The sequence below is a fragment of the Cervus elaphus genome, chromosome 5, assembly GCF_910594005.1.
Source record: "Cervus elaphus chromosome 5, mCerEla1.1, whole genome shotgun sequence".
Lineage (NCBI taxonomy): Eukaryota > Metazoa > Chordata > Mammalia > Artiodactyla > Cervidae > Cervus > Cervus elaphus.
In genome coordinates, this window is record NC_057819.1 from 66,423,633 (window position 1) to 66,448,268 (window position 24,636).

A 24,636-nucleotide genomic window follows, 5' to 3' on the forward strand; every position below is an offset into this window, starting at 1 on the left:
GTCTGACACTGTGGAGTTCTGATCATCAGTTTGAAATTAAACCTTGGAGAGTGATATAAAGTTAATGGTAGGTTCATACAATTGATAAACTGAAAGCTTAAAGGAAAAAATTAGTCATGCTTTTTTTGAATTTTGCAGCTATATTTTAAATTATTTTTTTTCAGGATTAGGATGTATTATTTATGGCCATGCCCAATCTCATTATTTGTTAGGATAAAATGAGTAAATCCTAGGAAATCAATTTAAATAAGGAAAATTAATCCTGCAGACAGAGGGATCAAATTCTATTTTCCTCTTTATGGTAAATATTTCCTCCATTGCTCTGGAAAATATCACTCTGTTCAGTAAGAGCCAGTCCCAAGAATAACATCTGGCTGGGTTTCTGTCTCTATTTATAATAGTTATGACTTATTAAGTGTTTACTATATGCTAGGGTTTTAAATATGTTATCTTTGAATCTCATACTATTATTATCCCATTTTCTAGATAAATAAAATGAGGTTCAAAGAACGCAGCTTAGAACACACAGAGCCAGACTCAAGTTTATCTGTGAGCACATAACTATGAATAAGTCAGCTCATATTCTGCTTAAAAGGATTGGAAAAGTGCATTACAATATTAGCATGCCTTCAAAAAAACAGGAAATGCACTTAATAAAACTGCTCTCCCTTTTAAGTTTTGAACTGTTTTGTTTGAATTATTATTCAAGGTAGAGAATAGACAGAATAAACTAAAAAGTTCAATTATTGCTATATTCTCAAATCAGTTACGCAATTTCTTTGGATAACAGTGAGAGATACATGCCTTTTAAGACAGCTTGAAGGACTAAATATAGCCGATTGTTAACTTGAGATGTTTAAGAAGCAAAGAGACTCTAGAAATAACTCTGCTAATATGCAAAAATCATAGCTTCATAGTCTGACAGTCTAAAAAGTGGCACTGACAGAGATCATGTTTTTTACATGAAATGACAAATGTCTGGCACTAAATTGCAACATAAAGAGGATGAGTTGTCTTGCTGTATTATAATGTTTATTAGTGGCTGTTCCAATGGCAGCAGTGCTTTTTGGAAAGTCATAGGGATGCCGTAGGAGATGCCAGTCCTGAAGCAGTCAACACTCATTTAAGTGAGTACCAGGCAGATCACTCCACTTTATCACTGAACAAATCCTACTGTTACTATGTACTGTGCACTTGAGTAGGCACTTAGCAGTAAGCAACACAGATAAAGCCTCTGCCATCATCTTTTGAACCTACAATGAGCAAAGAAGCAAATACAGCACAGGTTACTTGTGTGAGGCAAGCTACAAGAGGTTTATTGTATGATGTGTATAGTCGATGGGTGTTTATAAGACGGACTTAACAAACAGAGGTGAAATGGAAAGCTTAGATTGTTAAAGAGGTCTTCCTGAGGATGTGATATTTAAAATGAAATTTTTAAAAAGTGAGAGGAGCTGGAGGAAGGGGGACCAGTGGCAGAGGTGACAGGACAGCACATCTCACGCTAGGAGAAGAACTGGGGCTTCGCTGAGTCAGCTCTGGCTGCCACAGGACACGCACTGGCTGGCTTAGAAAGCAGAAATTACTCTCGAGGTCCTGGAGGCTGCAAGTTGAAGGTGAGGGTGCCAGCATGGTCAGGTTCTGGTGAGAGGCCCCCTCCTGAATTACAGATGGCCTCATACCACGGAGAAAGTGAGTTCCAGTCTCTTCTTCTTATAAAAACACTTATCCCATCACAGGGCCCCACCCTCACGACCTTATCTAAACCAAGACCTCCCAAAGGCCCCAAAGTGGGGTTAGGGCTTCAACCTATGGATCTAGGGGACATGAACATTCAGTCCATAACACAGAGCAGACACCTGAGGCAAGAAAGAGTGTAGCGCCTTGGTGAGAGGTGAGGCAGTGGGGAGAGTCCCCCAGAGCAAGGAGAGAAAAGCAGGGAGAATGGGTTAGACAAGGACCTTGAACTTGACCTTACAACAAGTTCATGAGTAATATAACCAGGCCTGTGTTACAGATGCTTTTGAAAGAAAGTAATTAGCATAGGGTATGTTACGTTCTATCTGATATGTGATCAGAGAACAATGAACTTACTTAGTAAAAGATAATTGTTGAGATAGGGCTTCCCTGGTAGCTCAGTGGTAAAGAATCCATCCACCTGCTGATGAAGGAGACGTGCGTTTGATCCCCTGGGTCAGGAAGATCATCTGGAGAAGAAAATAGGAATCCACTCCAATATTCTTGCCTGGGAAATCCCATGGACAAAGAAGCCTGATGGGCTACATACAGTCCATGCAATTGCAAAAGAGTCAGATACAACTTAGTATCTAAACGACAACACACGTTGTGAGATATTTTGGCTCTAGAACCTTGACTTACAAAAAGAAAAATGGCAAAATTAATTTCTACTTAAAAAAAAGCTTCTTTGGCATATTAACACTTATTCCTAATGATTTTTAATAATCCTAGCTGGTTCCTCACATTTGGACAAGTCTTGCTAAGGACTTATTTTCCCCAAGTGGGTCACAATGAATTACATTTCCCACATGTCTCAGCCAAACCTAAATATAGTGGGAAATATTGTCAACCAATTCATAGAGTTGGTTTCTATGTTTACCTTTTAAAGAAGGATGACCATTTAATTAAGATTCTAGACTTACAGATATATAAAACTATTTATTGAGCATGAGTGAATCTAAAACATACTTAAATGACTTTAAGCTGCTAACTTTCACTAGTAACATTAATTAATCTATGAAAAGCTGAATCAGTAAATATTTGTATCCATACGCATTAGCTTCCTCTCAACTGTAATCTAACATATTTTGAATAGGGTAAAATTCTACAGACTTTATATTCAAAGGGCCCTTACCATTAAGTCTTAATCATCTGAATCCCATTGAAATTGATAAAAATTTGAATTTAAGGAGAATGCAAGAGTTTTGCTTCTGGTATGACTGAGTACACAACTCACAAAGACCTACTCTTTTGCCTGAAACAGTAGAAACTCCAAATAAAATAGGAAAAAAAAAAAAAACCTGAAGGCTTTTGGGACTGAATAAAAACAGCAAAATTTTCACAAGGGGTCAAAGAATTGGAAGAATGGATGGACTTGCAGTAGGTTTTCCTTTTTTATAAGTTTAATTTATTCTATTTTTTTTTTACCCTGTTACCTAAGGACAGGTGTAAGTCATCAATAGAAACATACAGTATTCCTGGACTGAAGAACCTTAGTACAGAGGTCAGGGCAACTATAATCATTACAAAGTGGGAGGAAAATCCCAGATAGGAGAAAGCCTTCTGGGCAAATCCCAAACTCCATATAAACCCAGTCCAAATCTCTGATTGACCCCTGAACTATACATGTATGGGGAATATTGCAAAAACCCAGTTAAGAAAACTGAACTGAAATTTTCACTGGTGCCCAAAATTCAGTCTTCAGTTTGAGTCCAACCAAGTTAACTGCCTGCTACAACAAAAATATCAACACTATTCAGAAGAACACAGCAGAATCTAGAATTTCCACACCATAATGTACACAATGTCCAGAGTACAATGCAAAATTACTCCGCATATGAGTAACTAGGAAAATGTGATCTGTTTTCAAAAGAAAAAAAAACAAAGAGACCAACCCTAGGATGATCTGGGTGTCAAAATTCAGAAATATTTTATAACTATATGAAATAAAGGAAGACATTTTTTTAATGAATGAAAAGATAGGGGACTTTAGCAGAGAAAGAAACTACAAAATAAACAAAATAGAAGTTCTACAAATGAAAAATGCAATACCTGAAATTTTTTTAAAAAATTGTTGGAGGTGCTTAACAGTAGAATAGAGATGAGGAATAAAACAGTGAACTTGAAATTAAAGAAGTAGAAATCATCTGAAGAACTAAGGATAAAATTATTGAAAAGAAAAATGAACACAGACATAAGACCGGGTGTATTTAAAATCTTAGGAATACAGAAAATAAAGAATGAGGTAGAAAAAGTTTATTTAAAAATAAACAAAACACAGCTTCTAGAATGATCTCTCTTTATAAGTGGAATAAGCTTAAACTTTATCCTTTTAAAAAAGGAAAACTTACCTTCACAAATGACAGACAAAAGTGGTAACTCTACTTCACATGTTAAAGTGGATTTAGAGAAATAATAGCAGAGCAGCATCCTTAAGGGGCTTCCCAGGTGGCTCCGTGGTAAAGAATCTGCCTGCAATGCAGGAGGCCCAGGGCCAATCCTTGGGTCAAGAAGATTCCCTGGAGAAGGGACTGGCTTCTTACCCACTCCAGTAAGATGCTACGAATTTAGAAAAGAGTACAACTGTACTTCTCAGCATACACGGCAAAAAAGAGTATTACCATGTTCAAAAAAAATTATCTTTCTTTTAAAATATACTAAGATTCAAACAGTTTGTGCTATTAGAAGTATACTGTAATATACATAGAATTATATTTTAGTGTAAGTAAGCAAATTACCTAGAGTACATTAGTTGGTAAGTATCAAACTTAATAAATTACCCTTCCTGTCACCTCTCCTCTTTATGCTCCACACTGACAAACAGACATAAGCATGACAATTAGATTCTACACAGGAAAAACTCCACATAAAAGTTTTTGTAAGATGAGTCCAGGAAATAAAGTATCTGCCAACACTGAAATACTGTGCTCTTGTTTATTCACAATATAACAGAACAGCCTTTGTATTATTTTTAACAGCTCAGTACTTAAAATAACATATACTTCAAAGGCAAGTAAACAGTGCACAAGATTAGATGGTTCTTTACCTCATGACTGGGTTCTTTTACAACAGACATTCCTAAAAACTAGACAAGTCAACCTCTATGTAAATAACTTCCTCTGTGTTCTCAAATGTAGAAATCAAAAGAAGTATACAATATGAGAAGTTTCTAACTAGACAACTGTTGCAAATCAAATAGTAAGTCTACTTATGGTAAGCCTAGAAATAATATTTAATCTCTTGAAAATGTATCCATAACACTGGCTACTTCTACATAGTTAATCTAAATGAAAAACAAAAGAACTTTCAGAATACTGTGAGCAAAAGAACTTTTAAAGGTAAATGACAATCTCTTGTATTAAACAGTTTTTAAATTAACTGCCAGGAATCAAACCAGGATGAGAAATTGCCTCAGGTCCTGTTTTGTTCTTTACTCTCTGCTAACCTTATGAGCACCAGCCATACTATAAGTCCTACTCACTTTTTGCCACAATAAATTCCTTAAAAGCATCAAGTGTTCTTGTCTGATGATTTAGTATGAAGTAAACAATACGGCTTCCCAAGTGGCTCGGTGGTAAAGAAACGGCCTGCAGATGCAGGAGCCTCAGAAGATGCAGGCTCCATCCCTGGGTCAGGAAGATCACCTGGAGTAGGAAGTGACAACCCACTCAAGTATTCTTGCTGGGATAATCCCATGAATAGAGGAGCCTGGCTGGATACAGTCCATGTGGTCTCAAAGAGCTGGACTTGACTGAGTAACTAAGTGCATGCACACACACACACACACAGACACAAACCAACAATACCATCCCCCAAAAATCTACAATTAAAAATTACCACCATACTTTAGAATAGAAAATATAGGCTAAATTTCTATAGTTGTTGTTCAGTCACTAAATCAGGTCCAACTTTTTGCAACTCCATGGACTTCATGCCAGGCTTCCCTTTTCTACACTATCTCCCATAGTTTGCTCAAATTCATGTCCATCAAGTCAGTGATGCCGTCTAACCATTTCATCCTCTGCCATCCTCTTCTCCTCTTGCCTTCAATCTTTCCCAGCATCAGGATCTTTTCCAATAAATCAGCTCTTTGTAGCAGGTGGCCAAAGTACTGGAGCTTCAACATCAGTCCTTCCAATGAATATTCAGGGTTGATTTCCTTTTGGATTGATTGGTTTGCTCTCCTTGCAGTCCAAGGGTCTCTCAAGAGTCTACCCCAGCACCACAATTCAAAAGCATCAATTCTTTGGCACTCAACCCTCTTTATGGTCCAACTCTCACATCCCTACATGACTACTGGAAAAACCATAGCTTTGAACATACAGACTTTTGTCGGCATAGTAACGTCTTTGCTTTTTAATATGCTGGCTAGGTTTGTCATAACTTTCCTTCCAAGGAGTAAGCATCTTTTAATTTCATGGCTGCAGTCACCGTCTGAAGGGGTTTTGGAACCAAGAAATTAAAATCTGTCACTGTTTCCACTTTTTTCCCTTCTATTTGCCATGAAATGATGGGACTGGATGCCGTGATCTTAGATTTTTTTTAATGCTGTTTCAAGTCAGCTTTTTCACTCTTCTCTTCCACCCTCATCAAGAGGTTCCTTAGTTCCTCCTCACTTTCTGCCATTAGCACGGGATCACCTGCATACCTGAGTGTGCTTAGTCACTCACGCGTGTCTGACTCTTTGCAGCCCCATGGACTGTGGCCTTCCAGGCTCCTCTATCCATGAGGATTCTCCAGGCAAGAATGCTGGAGTGGGTTGCCATGCCCTCCTCCATATCTGAAGCTGCTGATATTTTTCCTGGCAATCTTGACTCATACAGCCTGGTGATGTACTCTGCATAGAAGTTAAATAAACAGGGTGACAATGTACAGCCCAGTCGGTTGTTCCATATCCAGTTCTAACTGTTGCTTCTTGACCTACATACTGGTTTTTCAGAAGACAAGTAAGGTGTCCTGGTGTTACCATCTCTTTAAGAATTTTCCACAGTTTGCATGATCCACTCAGCCAAAGGCTTTAGCATACAAAATGAAGCAGAAGTAGACGTTTTTCTGGAATTCTCTTGCTTTCTCAATGATCCATCGAATGATGGCAATTTGATCTCAGGTTCCTCTGTCTTTTCTAAAACCAGCTTGTTCATCTGGAAGCTCTTGGTTCAAGTTTAAGCTAGCTTGAAGGATTTTGACCAGTACCTTTCTAGCAGGTGAAATGAGCACAATCGTATGGTAGCTTGAACATTCTTTGGCACTGCCCTTCTGTGAGATTAAAATGAAAATTGACCTTTTTCAGTCCTCTAGCCATGGCTGGGTTTTCCAAATTTGCTATCATATTGATTGCAGCACTTTCACAGCATCATCTTTTAGGATTTGAAATAGCACAACTGAACTTTCATCATATCCACTAGCTTTGTTCCTAGTAATGCTTCCTAAGGACTGCTTGACTTCATACTCCAGAATGTCTGGCTCTAGGTGAGTGACCACACCATGGTGGTTATCCTGGACATTAAGATCTTTTCTATATAGTTCTGTGTATCCTTGACACCTCTTCTTAACCCCTCCTGCTTCCGTTAGGTCCTTACCATTTCTGCCCTTATGGTGCCCAGTCTTGCATGAAATGTTCCCTTGATATTTTCAATTTTCTTGAAGAGACCTCTAGTCTATCCCATTCTATTGTTTTCCTCTACTTCTTTGAACTGTTTATCCTCTTATCTCTCCTTACTATTCTCTGGAACTCTGCATTCAGTTGGGAATATCTGTCCCTTCCTCCCTTGCTTTTTGCTTCTCTTCTTTCCTCAGCTATTTGTAAAGCCTCCTCAGACAGCCACTCTGCCTTCCTGCATTTCTTTTTCTATGGCATGGTTTTGGTCCCTGCCTCCTATACAGTGTTACTAACCTCCATCCATAGTTCTTCAGGCACTCTGTCTACCAGATCTAATCCCTTGAATCTATTCATTACCTCCACTGTATAATCATAAGGAATTTGATTGAGGTCACATCTGAATGGTTTTCCCTAGTTTCTTCAATTAGAGCGTGAATTTCACAATAAGGAGCTGATGATCTGAGCCACAGTCATCTTCAGGTCTTATTTTTGCTAACTGCAAAGAGCTTCTCCCATCTTCGGCCACAAAGAATATAATCAATCTGATTTTGGTATGGACCGTTTGGTGATGTCCATGTGTAGGGTCATCGCTTGGGTTGCTGGAAAAGGATATTTGCTATGACCAGTGTGTTCTCTTGACAAAACTCTGTTAGCCTTTGCCCCACTTCATTTTATACTCCAAGGCCAAACTTGCATGTTACTCTAGGTATCTTTTGACTGTCTACTTTTGTATTCCAATCTCCTATGATGGAAAGGACATCTTTTTTTGGTGTTAGTTCTAGAAGGTCTTCATAGAAACTGTCAACTTCAGCTTCTTCAGCATCAGTGTTTGGGGCAAAGTGTTTGGATTACTATGATACTGAATGGTTTGCCTTGGAAATGAACCAAGATTATTCTGTCATTTTTGAGACTGCACCCAAGTGCTGCATTTGGAACTCTTTTTGTTGACTGTGAGGGCTATTCCATTTCTTCTAAGAGATTCTTGCCCACAATAGTAGATATAAGGGTCATCTGAATTAAATTTGTCCATTCCAGTCCATTTTAGTTCGCTGATTCCTAGAATGTTGATGCTCACTCTTGCCATCTCCTGCTTGACCACCTCTAATTTACCTTGATTCATGGACCTAACAGTCTAGGTTCCTCTGAATATTGTTCTTTACAGCACTGGACTTTACTTTCGCCATCAGACACATCCACAACTGAGCATTGTTTCCACTTTGGCCCAGCCACTTCATTCTTTCTGGAGCTATTAGTAATGCCCTCTGCTCTTCCTCAGTGGCACACTGGACACCTTCTGATCTGGCAGTCTCACTTTCCAGTGTCACATCTTTTCGCCTTTTCACACTGCTCATGTTCATGTGGTTCTCACCATAAGAATACTGAAATGGTTTGCCATTCCCTCCTCCAGTGAACCATGTTTTGTCAGAACTCTCCATTATGACCCATCTGTCTCGAGTGGCCCTACATGGCATGGTTCATAGCTTCCTTGAGTTATGCAAGGCCCTTTGCCACAACAAAGCTGTGACAAAGTGAACATAAACAAGTAACTTACTAACTACATGAAAGATCTCAATATATTGAATGTATGCACTATACATAAAAGTATAACTGGAAAAAATTTTACCTTAATATAACATGACTGCATCGCTTTATATGAGGCAACTTTATCATTCAAGGATTTTTGTATTTGTGGGTGACCCTGGAACCAATACTCCCCAAATACCAAGGGATGACTGAATTTAATCTCTAAGTTTCCAATTTTGATATGCAAAGGAACTTCTAAGGAATGATCTGTTATGGTCAGTTTTCTTAAAGGAGGCAGCCAAATAAATTTTAATTGATGTCATTTTTTTCTTTCATTGTATCTGTTTTCTGTCATTATTCACTTGAATGAATTATTCAAAACCACTCAATGTGCATCAATAAATGATTGTTAAAGAGTACTGTAAATGATATTATTCCCCTTGATTTTAATTAAAAGAAAATTCAAAATGTCTCTTCTTTCCCTTTGTCCAACTTCCACTACTGAATGAAAATGAGAATCTCTCAGGATAAGCAATAAGAAAATGAATATACAAGTCAGCCACATCCTAGGATGTCAATGTTTTCCTCTTTTGCTAGGATAATTTACATCTGAAGAGACAAATACAGCAAGACAAAGCCTGGTGGTGCTTCTTTCTTATGAAATACACTTGACCTGGTGCAACCGGAGGGAAAGGGGCACAGTATAACCTTTGAAAGAATGGCAAAGCTCAAGAACACAACATAAACTGATTAGAATCAAATGAATCCAAGATGGCAAGTAAGTGAACTTCAGCTAGACACTGGTCTTCAGTATACATTCACTGTAACAGCAAGCTAAATGACAAGCCCGGAGGTGCCCTGAAAGTCCCAAGACCAACCCTCAAAGACCAAAAAGTAGGTGGTGGCCTAATTCCTGGAAATCTCTGCCCCTTCCTCAACACAGTTGGAATGATCCTCACTAGCCTGTGAAATTAGCCAGCCCATAAAAGCTAACTACAGTACATTTTGAGATTGTTCTCGCCTTCTGCAATGGCCCGCATTCTTGCCTCAGCAGTGTTTCTCCCAAGGCTGCTCTTGCCTTTTGAGATGGTACACACTCTGTCTGTGGAGTGTTTCTCTCTAAATAAATTCACTTCTTACCTATCACTTTGTCTCTCATTGAATTCTTTTTTCCATGAGACATTAAGAACTAGAACTTCATCAGGTGCTAAAACCAAGTTTGTGGCCTCAGTTGAAAGACTGTGGGTTTTGGCTGGGCAAGTCCTGGTCTCATGGGTTTGAGTCTCAAACTGGGCTTTGACTGGGCATGAGTCCTGGCACATATGTTCAAGTTCCAATCTGAGGTAAATGGTTTCACTTGGAAGGCCAGAAACATGCCCAGGGTCATAGGTGCCCTAGGTCTGGTGAATATGACCAGAGATGAACTGTGGAAGAATGTCAGAGATCAGGCTACTCTAATCTATATTTTCAACCAAGAAGGTCAAGGTATCCTCAAGGCCTAGAAGGCTCTAATGACTATCCATGCTAAGCAGCAGACTACATCTGGGACTAAAGGTCTACATGGGACTTAAGACAGTGAGCTTCCCTAGAGTGCCATTTGAGGTACAGATTCATATTTCTATCCATTTAACATGACTAGCCACAGAAGATTTTAAAACAGGACACTGACCTTTCTTTCACTCTCACTTAGCTTTTCAGTTTGTGAGTGGTGAAGTAAAGATACACACAATAAATTTTCCTGGGAGTTTACCGTGTGGCAGACAACACTCTCCACCCTGGATACATATCATCTTATTTAATCGCCTCAATAGCCCTGAGAGGTCACTCCTATTATCATCCCTATTTTATGGATGAGAAAATTGAGGCTTACAAAGGTTTGGGAACTTGCTCAAGACCAAGTTACAGAGCTGAAATATAAACCCTGTTCTGTCTGGTTCTACAGAACAAGCTTTTAACCACTAGATCACTGCCACTGTCCAAATCAAAGACACCTGAAAATCATGAGCAGCAGTAAACCTCTTCCATCTTCTCTATTAGAGAATATCCATACACTTCATCAGTAAGGCGATCTGAAATCTGTCTTTTTATGGGAAAACAGTAAACCCTGAAATGAAGCTAAGAGCATGCATGGGCTTTTTATAATAAAAGGAAATTCAAGACAGAATTTCTAAGAAAGACAGTGTCCCATTGCACATACAGGGTAGGACTAGTATGCCCAGAGGCCATAGAGTCAAAAGGTAAAAACAGGAAGATTAAATAACCAAGATTAAGACATTTTTGTCTGTTTGATGCAATATCCTATCATAACTGATCCAAGTTTGGCACTGGAGTACAAAATGAAGCAGGGCAAAGGGGCAAAGGCTAACAGAGTTTTTCCAAGAGAACACACCAGGCATAGCAAACCTCTCTTCCAAAAACAAAAGAGACAATTCTACAAATGGACATCACCAAATCAGTTCAGTTCAGTTGCTCAGTCATATCCAACTCTTTGAGAGCCCATGAGCTGCAGCACACCAGGCTTTCCTGTCTATCACCAAGCTCCGGGGTCTGCTCACAATCATGTCCATTGAGTCAGTGATGCCATCCAATAATCTCATCCTCTGTCGCCCCCTTCTCCTCCCGCCTTGAATCCTTTCCAGCATCAGGGTCTTTTCCAACAAGGCAGTTCTTCGCATCAGGTGGCCAAAGTACTGAAGCTTCAGCTTCAGCATCAGTCCTTCCAATGAATATCCAGAACTTATTTCCTTTAGGATTGACTGGGTTTGATCTCCTTGCAGTCCAAGAAACTCTGAAGAGTCTTCTCCAACACAACAGTTCAAAAATACCGATTCTTTGGTGCTCAGTTTTCTTTATGGTCCAACTCTCACATACATATATGGCTACTGAAAAAACATAGCTTTCACTAGATGGAACCTTGTTGGCAAAGTAATATCTCTGCTTTTTAATATGCTGTCTACATTGGTCATAGCTTTTCTTCCAGGAGCAAGCCTCTTTTAATTTTATGGCTGCAGTCACCATCTACAGTGATTTTGGAGCCCAAGAAAATTAAGTCTGTCCCTGTTTCCATCGTTTCCCCTTTTATTTGCCATGAAGTGATGGGACTGGATGCCATGATCTTCATTTTTTGAATGTTGAGTTTTAAGCCAGGTTTTTCACTCTCCTCTATCTTCTGATTTTGGTATTGACATCACCAAATGGTCAAAACCAAAATCAGACTGATTATATTTTTTGCAGCCAAAGATGGACAAGCTCTATACAGACAGCAAAAACAAGACCAGGAGCTGACTGTGGCTCAGATCATGAACTCCTTACTGCAAAATTCAGACTTAAATTGAAGAAAGTAGGGAAAACCACTACACCATTCAGATATGACCTAAATCAAATCCCTTACAGTTACATAGTGGAAGTGACAAATAGATTTAAGGGATTAGATCTGATGAACAGCATTCCTGCAGAATGATGGATAGAGATTCATAACACCATACAAGAGGGGGATAGCAAAACCATCCCCAAGAGAAAGAAAGGCAAAAAGGCAAAATGAGGAGGCTTACAAATAGCTGAGAAAAGAAGAGAAATTAAAGGCAAAGGAGAAAAGGAAAGATATATCCATCTGAATGTAGAGTTCCAAAGAATAACAAAGAGAGATGAGAGAGTCTTCCTAAGTGATCAATGCAAACAAAGAGAGGAAAACAAGAGAATGTGAAAGACTAGAGGTATCTTCAAGAAAATTAGAGATAGCAAGGGAACATTTCATGCAAAGAAGGGCACAATAAAGGACAGAAATGGTATGGACCTAACAGAAGCAGAAGATATAAAGAAGAGGTAGCAAGAATACACAGAAGAACTATACAAAAGAAGATCCTAATGACCCAGATAACCATGATGGTGTGACCACTCACCTAGAGCCAGACACCCTGGAATGCAAAGTCAAGTGGGTCTTAGGAAGCATCACTATGAACAAAACTAGTGGAGATGATAGAATTCCAGTGAAACTATTTCAAATCCTAAAAGACGATGCTGTGAAAGTGCTGCACTCAATATGCCAGCAAATTTGGAACACTCAGCAGTGGCCACAGGACTGGAAAAGGTCAGTTTTCATTCCAATCCCAAAGAAAGGCAATGCCAAAGGATGTACAAACTACTGCACAACTGCACTCATCTCACACGCTAGCAAAGTAATGCTCAAAGTTCTCCAAGCCAGGCTCCAACAGTATGTGAACTGTAAACTTCCAGATGTTCAAGCTGGTTTTAGAAAAGGCAAAAGAACCAGAGATCAAATTGCCAACATCCATTGGATCACTGAAAAAGCAACAGTTCCAGAAAAACATCTACTTCTGCTTTATTAACTACAGCAAAGCATTTGACTGTGTGGATCACAACAAATTGAAAAATTCTTAGAGATGGGAATACCAGACCACCTGAACTGCCTCCAGAGAAATCTGTATGCAGGTCAAGAAGCAACAGTTAGTACTAGACATGGAAAAACAGACTGGTTCCAAATCATGAAAGGAGTATGTCAAGGCTGTATATTGTCATCCTGCTTATTTAACTTATTTGCAGAGTACATCAGGCAAAATGCCACACTGGATGAAGCACAAGCTGGAATCAAGATTGCTTGGAGAAGTATCAATAACCTCTGATACGTAAATGATTCCACACTTCTGGTGGAAAGTGAAGAACTAAAGAGCCTCTTGATGAAAGTGAAAGAGGAGAGTGAAAATGTTGGCTTAAAACTCAACATTCAGAAAACTAAGATCATGGCATCTGGTCCCATCACTTCATGGTGAATAGATGGGGAAACAATGGAAAAAGGGACAGAATTTATTTTGGGGGACTCCAAAATGACTGCAGGCATGAAATTAAAAGATGCTTGCTCCGTGGAAGAAAAGCTATGACCGACCTTGATAGCATCTTAAAAAGCAGAGACATTAGTTTGCCAACAAAGTTCCATCTAGTCAAAACTATGGTTTTTCCAGTAGTCATGTATGGATGTGATAGTTGGACTAAAAAGAAAGCTGAGTGCAGAAGAATTGATGTTTTTGAACTGTGGTGTTGGAGAAGACTCTTGAGACTCTCTTGGACTGCAAGGAGATCCAACCAGTCAATCCTCAAGGAAATCAGTCCTGAATATTCATTGGAAGGACTGATGCTGAAGCTGAAACTCCAATACTTTGGCCACCTGATGTGAAGAGCAGACTCATTGGAAAAGTCCCTGATGCTGGGAAAGATCAAAGGTGGGAGAAGAAGGGGACTACAGAGGATGAAATTTTGGATGCATCACTGACTCGATGGACATGAGTTTGAGTAAACTCCAGGAGTTGCTAATGGACAGGGAAGCCTGGTGTTCTATGGTCCATGGTGTCTCAAAGAGTCGGACACAACTGAGCGACTGAACTGAACTCAACCTTAGATCCCCTACCACATGAGTAGGGAACTGCTGGAGCCCTCTCCAGGATTAGAGGTGCTGGGGAGTCATTGTTTAAGCCCCCTGAGGACTTCCCCCGGCCTCTTACCTTCTCCAGCTCCAATCATCTTTTCAAGAAAGCCTTGCCCCTGAGTGCCCTGCGACTGCCACTGGCCCACGTCTGCTCCAGTACCAGCCATCCTGCTAAAGTGGTCTTTGTGCTCTGCATTCCAAGGACTGCCCCTGACCTGCACCCACTCCTGTCAAAACCACCAAGAAAAGAAGTTCACACAGGGGTATTCCCACATAACAGCACTCCTTCAAGACTGGGAGAGGGAGATGTTTCATCTAATTCATAGAAACAAACACCATGAGTCAAACAAAATGATGACACAGAGGAATAAATTCCAAACTAAAGAACAAAATAAAACCCTGGAAAAAAAAATAAAAAACCTAGTGAAATAGAGATAAACAACTTATCTGACAAACAGCTCAAAGGAATGATCACAAGGATGTTCACCAAATTTGGGAGAATGGAGGAACTTAGTGAGAACTTCAAGAAAGATTAAGGAAATATAAAAAAGAATCCATCAAGAAGACTACCATCAAAAGTGGATTAGATCAGGGGTCCGCAACCACTTTGGCACCAGGGAAGAGTTTCATGGAAGATAATTTTTCCATAGACTGGTTTCAGGATGACCCATTGTGTGCTTTATTTCTATTATTATTATTACAGTGTGATATATAAGGAAATAATTATACAACTCACCATAATGCAGAATCAGATCATTGGGCATTAGATTCTCATAAGGAACACAAAACCTAGATCCCTCACATGGGCAGTTCACAGTAGAGTTTGCACTATGAGAATCTCTTGCCACCACTGATCTGACAGGAGGCAAAGCTCAGGTGTTAAAGTGAGCAATGGGAGCGGCTGTAAACACAGATGAAGCCTCCCTCACTTGCTCACCACCTGCTGTGTAGCCCAGTTCCTAACAGGACATGAACCAGTACCGGTCCATGGTCTGGCATGTGGAGACCCCTGGATTAGCTGACACAAAAGAATGGATAGACACTCTGGAATACAGAAGAGTGGAAATCACCTAATCAGAAGAACAAAAGAAAAAAAGAAACGATTTTTAAAATAAGGATAGTTTAACATTCACATTTATAGGGGTCCCAGAAGGATTTCATCCTAGGATGGACATATGGACAAAAATGGCAAGGACCTAAAAGAAGCAGAGGAAATTAAGAATAAGTGGCAAGAATACACAGATGAACTATACAAGAAAGGTCTAATGACCTGGATAACCACGATGGTGTAGTCACCCACCTAGAGCCAGACGTCCTGGAGTGTGAAGTCAAGAAGGCCTTAGGAAGCATCACTACAGACAAAGCTGGTGGAGGAGAAGGAATTCCAGCTGAGCTATTTCAAATTCTAAAAGATAGTGTTGTGAGAGTGCTACATTCAATATGCCAGCAAATTTAGAAAACTCAGCAGTGGCCACAGGACTGGAAAAGGTCAGTTTTCATTACAATCCGAAAGAAGGGCAATGCCAAAGAATGTTCAAACTACTACACAGTTGCACTCATTTCACACGCTAGCAAAGTAATGCTCAATATCCTTCCAGCTAGGCTTTAGCAGTACATGAACCAAAACTTCCATATATACAAGCTGGGCTTAGAAAAGGCAGAGGAACCAGAGATCAAATTGCCAACATTCACTGGATCATGGAGAAAGCAAGAGAGTTCCAAAAAAGCATTTACTTCTGCTTCATTTAGTAAGCTAGACTTTGATTGTGTGGATCACTAAAAACTGTAGAAAATTCTTAGAGATGGGAATACCCAGACCACCTTATCTGTCTCCTGAGAAACTTATCTGGGGGTCAAGAAGCAACAGTCAAAACCGTACATGGAACAAAGGACTTGTTCCAAGTTGTAAAAGGAGTATTACAAGGCTGTGTTTTCACTCTGCTTATTTAATTTATATGCGGAGTACATCAAGAAAAATGCCAGGCTGGATGAATTACAAGCTGAAATCAAGATTGCTGGGAAAAATATCAACAACCTCAGATATGCAAATGTTATCAATTTACTCAAAGAAAGTGAAGAGGAACTAGAGAGCCTCTGGATGAGAGTGAAAGAGGAGAATGAAAATACTGGCTAGAAACTCAACATTTAAAAAAAAAAAAACAAACTAAGATCATGGCATCTGGTCCCATAACTTCATGGCAAATAGATGGAGAAAAAGTGAAACAGTAACTGATTTTATTTTCTTGGGCTCCAAAATCACTGCAAATGGTACCCACAGCCATGAAATTAAAAGAGAATTACTCCTTGGAAGGAAAGCCATGACAAACCTGCCACTGCTGCTGCTAAGTCGCTTCAGTCGTGTCCAACCCTGTGCAACCCCATAGTCGGCAGCCCACCAGGCTCCCCCGTCCCTGGGATTCTCCAGGCAAGGACACTGGAATGGGTTGCCATTTCCTTTTCCAATGCATGAAAGTGAAAAGTGAAAGTGAAGTAGCTCAGTCGTGTCCGACTCTTCGCGACCCCATGGACTGCAGTCTGTCAGGCTCCTCCGTCCATGGGATTTTCCAGGCAAGAGCACTGAGTGGAGTGCCATTGCCTTCTCCGATGACAAACCTAGACAGCATATTAAAAAGCAGAGATGTTACTCTGCCGACAAAGGTCCATATAATCAGATCTATGGTTTTTCCAGCAGTCATGTATGGATGTAAGAGTTGGACCATAAAGAAGACTGAGTGTCAAAGAATTGATGTTTTCAAACTGTGGTGTTGGAGAAGACTCTTGAGAGTCCTTTGGACAGCAAGGCGATCAAACCAGGCAATCCTAAAGGAAATCAGTCCTGAATATTCATTGGAAGGACTAATGCTGAAGCTCTAATACTTTGGCCACCCGATTTGAAGAGCGGACTCATTTGTAAAGATCCTAATGCTGGGAATGATTGAGGGCAGGAGGAGAAGGGGGCGACAGAGAATAAGACTGTTTGATGGCAGCACTGACTCAACTGACATGAGTTTGAGCAAACTCCAGGAATTAGTGGAAGACAGGGAAGTCTGGCATGTTGTAGTCCACGGGGTTGCAAAGAACCAGACACAACTAAATGACTGAACAATGGCAACGTGACCTAGTAATTCCACTTCTGGTTATTTTCCAAAGAAAATGAAAACATTAATGAAAAAAGAAACATGTTCTTCTTTGTTCACTGCAGAACTATTTACAATAGCTGAGATAAGGAAACAAAGTAGGTGTCCAACAACAGATGGATACAAAAGATGTAGCATATATACATACATGTATATACACACACAGTGTGTATGTCTGTATATGTATATAGTGGAATATTACTCTGCCATAAAAAGAATGAAATCTTGCCATTTGTGGCAACATGGATGGACCCAGAGAGTATTCTGCTAAATTAAATATGTTAGAAAGAGAAAGACAAATACCATGTGATTTCACTTGTATGTATAATCCAAAAAACAAAGTAAAACAGAAACAGACTTTTAAGTACAGAGAACATACTGGTAGTTGCCAAAGGGGAATGAGGTGGGGGGATTTGTGAAATAGGTAAAGGGGACTAATAGGTAAAAGCTTCCTGTTATAAAATAAAGAAGTCTCCGGGATGTAATGTACACACAGGAAATGCAGTTGATAATATTGTAACAACTTTGTAAGATGATGGGTCATAACTAGATTTATTGTGGTGATTGATTTAATTACTATGCTGAACACCTCAAACTAATATCATATTGTATGTTAATTACAACTCAATACAAAAAAGACATCAAGGTACTCTGTAGGTCAGAATCATGCTCTGCGCAGCTGAGAGGGGTCAGGTCTTGACATTGAGTTAAGTGTGGTACTGAGTGCATCTTGGGTGAACCCGTGAGGACCCATCACACCAAGGTCTTTGCCACGACTGTCATCACATCACCTAGTCTTTCTGCAACTTTCACAGTGGAGTTTTTGTGGAAAGAACGAGGGAGAAGAATAGCTATTGAAAGGTCATCTGAACCTTCCTTTAGGACAGGTGGGATTCTATAAACCCATAAAGGGATGTTACAAGTTTCCAGTGTAAGCAAAACAGATTTCTCCCTTCACTGTAAGACACATACATCTAGCTGAAAACTGAAAATTTGAAATTTTTTCTGCTACTTTCTTTTCATGCAGGAGAATTTTATTTGAAATGTCATTTTTAATTAGTCCTCAGCATCCACTATACACAGCAAAATAGTTTTATCATTTCTATAAGTCTTCTTTACTACCATTTAATAATAAATAACACATATCCGGCACCTAATGTGAATAAAGCATTATTTTAAGCATATACATACTAATTCATTACACACAAAAAAACTTTATCAAGCTGATGCCATCATTATCCATATTTCCCAGATGAGGACAAGGGGCACAGTGTCCAAGATCACATGGATAGTAAGTAGTGAAGCTGAAATTCAATCCAGGTGCACGGACCCCATGGTGTAGTTCTATCTTTCATCACTGCATGAAGCCTAATTTTAGTCTTCAAAGCTAAGAACTTTCAACAGTGTAACATTAGTCATCTTTCTCTAGTTCTAGAACCAAGAACTAGACAAAGGGCTGGAAAGTTATTTATTGAGTGTAGGTAGAGATGCATCCCACAGATTCCAGGATATACCCCTCCGATGACACAGCCAAACAAATTATATGATCATCTTTCTCAAGCAGGAAAAGGGGAAAGGAAGTAAAGCCCGCTCACTGATCTTGGGCAGCAGCAGGATGGGGGACAAGGAGAGGAAGGATACCAAAGTGAAGTTGGAGAGAATTCTACAGCCATCTCTAATACCTAAAACAGATCATTGAGAACTTCCCTGGTGGTCCAATGGTTAAGAGTTTGCCTGCCAATCAGCGTACACAGCTTTGATCCATGTCCTGGGAAGATTCCACATGCCACGGAGCAGCTAAGCCCCGGTACTGCAATGACTGAAGCCCGCGTGCCTGGAGCGCAGGCTCCACATCTAGAGGAGCCGCCACCACTGGAGAGGAGTCCTTGCTCACGGCAACTAGAGGAAGCCCGTGTGCAGCAATCAAGACCCAGCATAGGCACAAATAAATAGTAAAATAGTAAGTCAGGTTATCACAGCAAAGCCGGAAGCACACAGCACATGCAGGAACGGTAACGTGAGGCCAGCAGAAGAGAGATAACCAGAGAAGACGACAGCTTGCAGGTAATCCAGACACATCCTGGAGATGGGAAATGCCCACTGGGGAAATCTCATGCGCTTTCAGTGCATGAGCACAGATAGGTCAGGTCCATTCACAAGAGCAGGAATAAGACAGTCACATACAGTCATAAATTCTACAACGTCAAAGCTGGCACACAGGACGTACGTGCATAAACTTGTATCTAAGATAAGCAGCCAGAGTATGTCTGTAGTAAGGTGAGGGATAAACAAGGCAATTCAGACCATAAAATTCCAAAGGACCAATAATACAATATATGCAGGAAGTTAACTTTATAATAAAGTTAATAGACGCACAAACAAAATGTCAAGAAAGTAAAAAACCTTGACCAGCTGTAACCCTGACTAGTAATTCTTTTTATTATGCTCTTCAATCCAATTTAACAAAAGTATTGATCTTCTAGTATATGTGATTGAGGACACTAGGAATTACAGGGACTCAAATGCCATTAAATTGCAACTGCACAAGGTAATCATGATCCATCATCTTACTAACACAAATAAACAACTGCAGCACCATAAGGAACATTAAGAAAAGAGCTGGTCAGAACAAGGAAATGTTTAGAGGAAGGAGGTGGCATTTGAGATACACCTAAAATCCCTCCAGTGCAAAGGACAGGCAGCAGAAGACAGGGAACGATGTGGACAGAACTAGGGTGACCGTGGGTATGAGTGAAGGACCAAAGCAAGAGACACTGCGGCCCTTGGCAGCTAGTGTGGTTAGATGTGGGGAGGAACCAAAGAAGTTAGGAAACATCTTCCTAATAGAGTATCTTAATCCCAGCCTGGCACTAGGACAGCTTCTTGAAAGAAGACCTCACTGTTCCTAAGGACCACCTAGCTCAGCATCCCTTGCCATCAACACCACCCAGGCTTCGGAAGAGGGGCTGCAAGCCCTGGACACTCTGACTAAAGCTACTTAATAACCCTTCCCTTAAATCATTGCACCCCCAGCAGCGTTTTACGTTCTCCACTTTTACCTCCACAGTACAGCTGAGACAAAACCAACATATTTGGAAAGAATTTACTAAAGGCTAGGGATTGATAAAAGGGAAGAAACCCCCAAAGATAAAATGAATCAGAAACAAGATAGAGGTTAGCCCCCTCAGCCCATAGAGCACAGTTGGCATCAGGCCTTCCCATCTCCCACATCTTCCCAAATGGCAGATACTGTGTTTAATGACCGGGCATCCCTCATAATCAGGCTCCTCAAAGTCAGCCCAGGATAGCAAACACATGAGCACAGCCTGTGCTGTCTCCCATGCCCTACTGTGGTCTCAAGACCTGCTTTTTACCTAAATAAATTAGTCAATTATATGAGACCTGACCTTGCTCTTCACCCTTATAATTCTCAACAATGAAAACCACAGCCACTCCAACAAACAGCAAAACACATATCCCACACACATACCAAATGCATAAACACAACTATAGAAAGGATCCATTCAAAAATATAGAAAGTGTTTAAAAGGAGCTGATTTCTGAAGACAGGGGTGGGGGTAGTGAGAAAGAAAGAAAGAGTTGAAGGAAAATGGCCTTGGTTTGTGAAGTGATTGATTTTGAAAAGTCAAAAATACATCCAGGCAGAGATACACAGCAGGTAAAGAAATGGGGTGTGTGTGCGTGTGTGTGTTGCTCAGTCGGGTCTCTTTGGGAACCCATGGTCTGTTCATGGAATTCTCGAGGCAAGAATACTGGAGTGGGTTGCCATTCCCTTCTCCTGGAGATCTTCCCAACTCAGGGACTGGATTAAACTAGGGTCCCTTGCATTGCAGGCAGATTCTTTACCATCTGAGATACTATTAGTAAAGGAGGTTAACCCTAGAGATGTTAAAAAGAAATTAAAAAGTTGAAGTTCTGGGAATGTTTAAGTAGAAAGTATAAAAAAGAGGCAAGGGAAAGGAAGAAAAAACCTTTGGGCATGCCTCTATCACAAAGAGTAGGTGACACAAGAGGAAAAGAGGAATTGACAAGATAGAGACACGGAGGATGCAAATGAGACAGAAGGTGGTAAAGAGGACACATTCAAGAAAGAGGAAGTGGGCAGTTTTAGAGAATGAGGCAGGCTAAACCAAGCAAGCCCACTGGATACAAAAGTATACAGTATACTAACGCATGTATATGGATTTAGAAAGATGGTAAGGATGACCCTATATGCAAGGCAGCAAAAGAGACAGATGTAAAGAACAGACTTTTGGACTCTGTGGGAGAAGGCGAGGGTGGGATGATTTGAGAGAATAGCATTGAAACATGTATATTACCATATATGAAATAGATCACCAGTCCGGGTTCAATGCATGAGACAGGGTGCTCAGGGCTGGTGCACTGGGATGACCCTGAGGGATGGGATGGGGAGGGAGGTGGGAGGGGGGTTCAGGATGGGGAACACAAGTACACCCATGGCTGATTCATATCAATGTATGGCAAAAACCAATACAATGTTGTAAAGTAATTAGCCTCCAATTAAAATAAAAACAATTTAAAAAAAAAGAACACAGCTGCTTTTGGAGCGGCAGAATTTAGCACAGCAGTAGGGGAGGTCAGAACCCAGGTAAAAGAGTGATCAGCAAGAAGGGGTGGGGCATATGCCTTCACTTGGAGAAAGAAAGGAGACAGGATATGGAGGACTTAGGACTCTATACTTGGCTGGTACCGAGAACTCTCCCATTATACTCACCACTGCCTCTCCAGCACCAAGACCTATTCCTGGAATAGGTACCCAAGAAATACTGTTCATGGAATGTTGCTTATTCAGTGAATGCTGTTGTTTGATTAAGAAAATGAACTAGTCAATTAATATAATACTAATATTTGAGGAAGGATGAGAGAATAATCTTGCTATAGCATGTGTGTGATTCAGGCATGCAGGCTGGAGTTACACTGTCTGAAGATCTAGTTGCAAGATAAAAGCTGTTGATGCAGTTCTCATCTGTTGGATTTAGTGTGGGGCAGAGAGTGGCAGTCCCACCAGTGAGAGAGGCTGAAGTCAGTCTCTTTGACAGTCATCTGAAGAAAAAGGGAGTCTTTCAGTACTGGACATTAGAACTCAGAGGAAAACACCAGGACAAATGCAGAACAGAAATCCCTCCCTGCCGTGAGCATGAGCGCATCAAGACATGCTGAAAGGAGATCCTGGGGGTGGGGGGTGGGGGAGCAAGTTGTCGAGAAGGGGCTCTCCATGTGGAGGGCAGTGGAGAGCAAGGAACTAAAAACCCAGATGAGTGTCCTCAGGGCTGGGAAAACCCTTTCGGGCTAGAGGACACCCAACTCAGGCTACTGGTTCTTGTCCTCTGTATTAAATCTGTTTGTTCTGAACCACACTTCAAGTCTTTGGAAAGTTCCAGTCTGGGTCTGAGACTATGGAAGGGTTCGGCCAGCACTGGTGACCCTAAGTGGCAGTAAGAGCAGAAAAAGCCCAGGGATTAGTGCTTCAGACTAATCACCGAGACATCTTCAAGGTTTGGAGTTTATTTTATTAGGTGACGTGGTATTCCCCTACAGGGAATCCAAGAAAGGGCTTTTTCTCCCTCCTGTTGCTTCTCATTTTGTTTTTGCTTTGATTCTGACCAAGGAGAGTTGAACAATTATGAGATCTAGAGAGAGAAAGCCGGTAAAGGAGAACAGAAAGGTTCAGCTATAAGAACTGATAGAATGTAATTAAACAAAGCCCCAGGAGAAAGGAGAGGCCACGAGATCCAGAGAGAGCTGGGACGGTTTGTTTTCACAAAGCAATATAAAGAAACATCGAGAGCAAAGAGATGGCGAGCAAACGGAGGACAGGTGAGAAGCTGAGGGACAGAGTCAGCCAGAGAGCTGACGCAGTGCAGAAAGTTCACACAGCTGCTGTGGCGAGGCCGCCAGAGGGCTGTGGATAAGCTGGTCTCTGCAATCTAGAGGGCCTCAACTGTTGGAGTTTCCAGACATGCTAATCAGCACCATTTAATAGTATCAATACCTACAGCAATATTTGGTAACCTGAAGGGTTTTGTTTTTTTTTTTTTGATTGAAGATGCACTCTTACACTTGAGCCACGTTCAGTTCACCATAATGGATCCAGATCCACATATCAAGTCATAATAATGGGATAAGCTCACATGTCATGGCACAGTCATCTCACAATTTTAAAACGATTCTAGTCAAAGGAATTACAGTGAATCCACTCTGCTTATTTTCCTTCAAATAGAGTCAAGTTGTACTGTTTTGTACCAAGACCTTTAAGCTCTTTCAGATGAAAGAAATCTTAGCAATTATCTAGTCCAACCTCTCAACTCTAATGACTTCAGTTTTTGACAGCTGTGGCAGACCCGATCAGTCCCCACCGGCAGCCTTGTGTTCCTCTCCATTTCTTAGCCACCTCTGCGGTACACCATATAGCTAAGCTCTGACCAGCAGAACACTGATGGACCCAATCTAAGTCGCCCCCAGATCTGACCCTACCTTGGATGGAGAAGGACCAGCCAACCCTCATCAGAGCAGACTGCCTCAGATGTAAATAAACTTCCACCAGCATTCACAGATCTACCTCTTTAAGCAGCAAGCATTAACTGATTTTCAAGCCTTCTTTTAATTACCTAGCAACTAATGAGTTGCCAATCATGCCAGAGAAAGTGGTAGAGATTATTATGTATACCACTTATCTAATGTAACAACAGATACAAAGGATTAAAAAAAGACAGCAAACCAGTCAGGTAACTCATGTTTAAAATATAGTGGCATCTTAAATTATCTGAATATTATTGAGACATGACTTATAAGGCCTAAAGCCTCACTCCCTAAGAACCAAGAAATAAGCTACAGAGGTCTTAAAACAACCCAGCCTGAGAGCTAAATGGCACTTTACAGCTTTGATCACTAGTTAGGCTCTCAGGCTAGAGTTATTCACTCAAATCATCTTGGTGTAAATAAAAGTTTTGGAAATCCAGTTTGTTATCTCACATCAGATAACTTCAGATAACTACTAGGAAATCAGAAGCCATAAGAATTACTGCTAGAAGGGTGCATATTACAACATTCTGAGATCCATTTGTAAAGGATACCACCCATTTCATAAAGGATGACTAAAACTCACCCCTCCTCAGTCTTGAAGACATCATTGGAGGATTCAGCCCACAACCGGTAAAAAT

At 40.5% G+C, this 24,636-nt stretch overlaps 1 protein-coding gene across 2 annotated transcripts in view; it reads right to left on the reverse strand.

Moving 5' to 3' along the window:
• Window positions 1-24,636, reverse strand: part of DCHS2 (dachsous cadherin-related 2) — a 331,336-nt gene that overhangs the window by 302,680 nt on the left and 4,020 nt on the right. The gene's annotated exons all lie outside the window — the stretch shown is intronic.